Raw genomic sequence first — 6,000 nt, 5'->3', positions numbered from 1 at the left:
TTTGCAGGGGTAGCTCAGATTGACTATGTTTATCCGCGACAGGCCAGAGCCGATCTCACTCTTCATCATGGTAGAGGTCGAGGTAAGTCGTCGGGTCAGGCCAGAGCTGATCTCTTCATCGTGGCTGAGGTTGGGGTAAGGCACATCTCACCCTCTACTTCCAGTGGGAAAGTAAGTTACTGGATTGTTTGTAACTGGACCTGCTCCCGTTTGTTGACGCTCATGAGGAAGGTAAATGTCGGGCAGCCGAGGGCTGGTCAACTCTCCACCATGAGAAGAATAGAGCAGCCTTAGGCGTAACTCATCCTTTTGGTGCCTAGCAGGGAGGTAAGTAGTCATCGAGGGAGATTTTTCTTTTATGGAGATTACGTTGGTGGAGATTATGTCGATGGAGATTACATTGGTGGAGATTATGTTGACATAGTTTACGTTGATGGAGTAAGAATTTGAGATAGGCGAGACACATTTTATCCCTAAAAAAGCCATAGTCTTATTAATGGAATTTATGCTATCGACATAGAAATATAAATTACAAGTCATAAGGTTCTTTCGTAGTGAAACTCCTGCAGACGCTCTGTGTCCTGTGGGCATGGACCATGTGCACCCCGTCGCCCCTTGGTTATAATTCCTGCGTGTAACACTCCGCGCTAGGACCTGTTCTCCTCAAATTTCTCCCACCCCCTAAAAGGCTAGGAACTTCATCTTCAAGTGATAGGTCGATGTTACCGCCCTTAGGCTGTTGACCACGTCTACCGATTATGGCATTGTATGACTAAGGAGCCTTCACCAGCAGGAAGTCGACCATGACAGAGGTCGTTGAGGGGGAGCTACCTGTCAAGACGAACAACGTGATGGTTCCAACCAGCTGGACCATGTCCCCGAAGGCATTTATCCTCATCCATGTAAAGGCTTCTGAGAACAGGATGTCTGCTGAGCTACTATTGTCGATAGGAATCCTCCTAGTGATGTGACGTTGGCGACCAACTAGGGAGTTGTCATGCAGGTAGAGGACCCCCTCCCCCTCCTTGTCGCCCTTTCCAAAGGAAATGGTCAGGGTCTGGTCGTTTCTTCTATACTTGGTGGGGCGGCGGCACTCTGTCGAATACATTTTTTGGTATCTCACTCGTTTGGCGTGTGCCTTCCTCCTGGATGAGGTTGCGCCCCCGCCAGGGAACCCCCCTGCGATGGTTATGATTTCTCCTAACTGTGGTCTTTCTTTATCTGGTGCGTGAGGGCGATCACGCTAGGGTCCCTGCACAGCCACCCTTTCCCGTGATCTTTGCCCCCACTCCCGCTGTGGCCTCCGGGCAAGAGGGTACCACTGCCTTGGCCGCCTAGCTTGTTCTCTTCCCTCTTTCAAGGAAATGCAATCTTGGGTGTTATGAGTGGGGGTGGTAGGTGCAATAGCACTGGATGGCGCCTTTGTAATCGTCTTTCTGGATGGTGAGCACCGGTCGGTCAAACCAAAGCCCCAGGCAGTTCATAGAAGAGGAAAGAACTGGAACTGGCAGAGCGGAAGGGGAAGGCGCCAACCAGAGGCAAGGCCCGCAACAAGCCAAAGAAAGGGGTCACCGCGCAACAACAGGAGAGAAGAAGTGTGCCCTCAGCATTGATATAGCTGTCGACTTCATCTATGAATTCTTGCAATGTGGTTGGGGTTCTCCTCGCCAATTCTGGCATGAACTGGGGTAGGGGCCACACTACTCTTAGGAGTGCTGCCAAAGTTATCTTTTCATCCTGGTGGTCTGTAGTCATTCGTTCTTTGTTGAACCTAGACAAGTAATGCTTCAAGCTCTCGTCTTTCCCCCTACTAGATGGTGAGGAGGTATGCCGCGGGGTGTCTCCTTCTTCGGCTCACTATAAATTATGTCCCCTATGCCATCTATGGACCCGGGTGCCAATGATCCAAATCGTACACTCACTGGACCCCTTAAGTTCAGCGAGAAAGGCTTGCTGGCCACTTCTCCCGATAAATCATGCAAAAAGGTTTCTAGGTGTTCAAGGGGATCTCCAGTGTCCTAATGTCCATGAGGGGCACTCAGAACTTTGGTGATAGGGTCACTGTCGTTACCTCCTCGCTATAGAGTAGACCCATATAGTGGTGAGCAATTGGTCTACTAATGATGATGTGCCCATCTTCCTTACATCTCTTCATACTTTCCTTTGAGATATTACGTAGCTTGTCCCGCATGTTTTTCCTTTCTTCCTCAGCATCACATCCTTCTCATGCATTGATGGATCCCACGTGCTAGTTGTTGCTGGGTTCCACTTCATTTTCTGGCTCTTTGGTGGCTACTTTGAGCGTCTTGTTCTCCTTCTGGAGGGTTTCCACTTCGGTAGTTAGTTTTCCCACCAGTTATTCCATTACAGCGAGCCTTGTCCCCAAGAGGAGGAGTAGAGAAGTGGAAGAGTGGAGAAGAGGAGAGAGGAAGAGAGGAGGAGAATAGTAAAGGGAGAAAGAGAGGTGGAGGATTGGAGGAAGAGTAAAGAAGTGGAAGAGTGGAGAAGATGGGGAAATGAAGGGTGGAGGAGAGAGGATGAGGAGGGAAAAAGCTTGTAATAAAAAAAATATAGGAAATTTTCTACTATTTCAGTAGTAATTGACTGTTAAAAAAACTTTCTCATAATATGCATTGCAAAAATAATGTCTCAAAGAACACAAAATAGATCAATAAAAAAACATGAATATGTTTACCTCGCTCTATAAAATACATAAACATAGCAAGTATCTTCCGTAACAATGTAACAATGAATATGTTACATAGCAAGTATCTTCCGTAACAATGTAACAATGAATGACTATGAATATGTTTACCTCGCTCTATAATGTAACAATGAACTTTGACTGTACAAAGTTCATTGTTACAATGCTAAAAGCACATCAACCTAGATGGAAAACTTGCATTATTAAACCAATCCTAGAGAACAACAAATTTTGCAAATAATGGAAAAGTATGATTAATCTACAAAGAAATATACAAACCTAGAGTTATGAAAGAAAATGTTTGAACCACATTATCAAGACAATATAATGGTAAAATAAAATAGAAAATTCCTTAAAGCAATCTAATAAGAGACATAATGCTTCTAACATAACATACCTTTCGATTCCTTGAGTAGAATACCAGAGTTAGCATAGTCATTCAAAGCTGTCAATGTAAAGTATGTAACTACCCGTCATCATCAAAGAATATGTCATCAGATAAAAATGTAATAGTAGGAAATTAATCTTGTAATCTGCCATCAAACACCTTTGTATTTCAAATAGGAAACGACAATATCAGTAGTACCTAAACCAACCTTTCTTCATCCCTTCCATCTTTGCATCAAAATGAAATGTATTCCTGAACAAAGGACTAAAACCTATAAAATGTATTTCATACAAAAAAAAATAATGAGTACAAAATGTCATCTCAAGATTTGGAAATTAAAATTTAAAACCCATAATGAAGGAAATACTAAAAGTTGAATGACATCCATCCAAAAATAATATAATATTTAAAAATATAACATACAAATAGTATATTAATGAGGAAGAAATGTATAGTAGTAGAAAGAGTAGGAGAGGAAGAGGATGAGGAAGAGGAAGATAATAAAGAGAGGAGGAGAGGAAGAGTGGAGGAAGGAAGAGAGGTAGAGGAGAGGAGGAAAGAGGAGGAAAGAAAGAAAGGAGGAAGAAGGGAGAAAGGGAGAGAGGAGGGAAGAGTGAAGGAGAAGAGGAAGAGAGGACGAGAGCAAGAGTGTAAGAAAGAAGAGAGGTGGAGGAGAGGAGGAAGAGTGGATGAGAGGAATAGAGGAGAAGAAGATGAAAGGAAGAGTAGAGGAGAGAAGGAAGAGAGGATAAGTCCTGGAAAGGAGGAGAGGAGGAAGAGTGGATGAGAGGAATAGAGGAGAAGAAGATGAAAGGAAGAGTAGAGGAGAGAAGGAAGAGAGGATAAGTCCTGGAAAGGAGGAGATGAGGAAGAGTGGAAAAAAAGATGGAGGAAAAGAAGAGAGGAGAAGAGGAGGAAAGGAAGAGAAGAGGAATAGTAGAGCAGAGGAGGATAAGAGTGGAGGGAGGAAGAGAGGTGAAGGAGAGGAGGAGTGGAAGAAATGAGAAGAGGAGAGAGGAAAGGAAGAGTGGAGGAGAGGAGAGGAGGAGGAGAAGAGAAAAAAATTGTAATAAAAAATATGTAGGAAATTTTCTGATATGATATTACTTTTAGCAGTAATTGACTAGTGAAAAAAGTTTCTCATATTATGCATTGCAAAAATAACGCCTCAAAGAAATATAACAAACCTAGAGCTATTTCCCAACACAACTAAAATAAAACTCCAAAACCTTAATAGCAAACTCAATATCAAGTGTTCTAAATAACCACATTGAAAACTCCACAAAGTCATTACTGCAGCAAAATAAACTAAGGAGTCCATAATCTCCCGGTAGTCATAACAAACCAACTAATAATTTCATAATCTTACTAACCCAAGATATAATTAAAACTCAAAGTCATTAAAACTAAGAACATCAGAAGTCCTTCTATCAACATCTCCTCAGCTTAAACACGTTCACCAATCTAATCCAGGTCCTCATTTGGACTCTCCATATCATCTGAAAAAATATTATAATGATAGGGGGTGAGTTATCAACAACTCAGTAAGCATAAGTCATATGCTAGCGTGCAAACATTAGCATTTACCAAGTACAATATGCAGAACAAAATATTTTACAGAGTTATCATACAGAACAAAACATGTTTTCCAAAAGTAATGGAGCGATAGTTTTAAGACAAGTAAAACCCGTAATACTTTGGCATAACATAAACTGAGTATCATCATCAGATCAAAACAGAGCATCAAACAGAGCAGAGACCAAGTTTCACCTCCATGGTAGGGTTGTGCTAACCCCGGTGGCCAAACTAGGCAAAAACAGAGGTGAAATCTTTCCTTTATTCTTTTCGAAGCCCCGAGTGTGCACACAGGAAAGACCACAATAAAACTACTTTGTTTCCAAAGTGGGTGCACTCAGAGACAGAGAAGTTGGTACCAACCCAAACAGAGTAGAGCATAACAGAGCAGAGCAGAGCAGAGACAGAGTCAGATACAAATATCAGTACACCGTGCCAAAGGTTTTCAGATGTTATATCAAAATATTACATTGTAAAAAAACAAAATCAAACAGTTTACACACACTGACAACAAAAGCCAGAACATCTTTTTAAATAAATGCACAATTTTTTCATATTCTCAATATCGCTCCCTTTTTCAGATTTCAGAAACCACATGATAGAATTTAGCTCATGTCTACACAATGCATGTCAGAACATATTTTTCCTTTTTCACACAGATTTCATGAATAATGCAAATAAGCGACCGAGGTTGATCTTTATTTTCACAAGTTCCCCTCACATCACAAAATATGCAAGTTTTCATAAAATCAACCTCAGTCTTATTAACTTGTATAAAACCTAGCATAGGAACCCCGCTTACCTGACTCCTGTAGCGTATCATCTATACCTTGAATACGGTCTCTATCCGTCTCATCACATATTCATAAAAAAATATATAAACTAAATATTAAAGTCCAACAACACAAAATTGGTCTTAGACAACTTAAGACCCAATTTCTAGACCATAATCCAACTCAAACAACCAAATAACAATTTGGATAGCCCACACTTCGACCCAAAATATTCTATACCAATCTCAGTATTGTTCAATATAAGCATCAAAACCAATGTCAACTCCAATTATCACTAACTCACACTTATTTCAGTAGCTCGTAATCCCAAACAATCACCAACAAGTTAACCCAAAACAACACTACACATTGCACATTTCTTTCCGTTCACAACTCCATAACAGAAAATAAAACCCAACACTTCAAAATATTAAACTGCACTCAACAAAATAAAATTCCCTTCTAAATATTTTCTCAAACACCAATCCAACAAATCAACTACAATGCAACTCCAAATAATCCAAACTTATAACATTCCAACACATGAAGTTCGCTTATAC

Source organism: Juglans regia, unplaced genomic scaffold (genome assembly GCF_001411555.2).
Source record: "Juglans regia cultivar Chandler unplaced genomic scaffold, Walnut 2.0 Scaffold_679, whole genome shotgun sequence".
NCBI lineage: Eukaryota > Viridiplantae > Streptophyta > Magnoliopsida > Fagales > Juglandaceae > Juglans > Juglans regia.
This window is presented reverse-complemented; position numbering follows the sequence as displayed.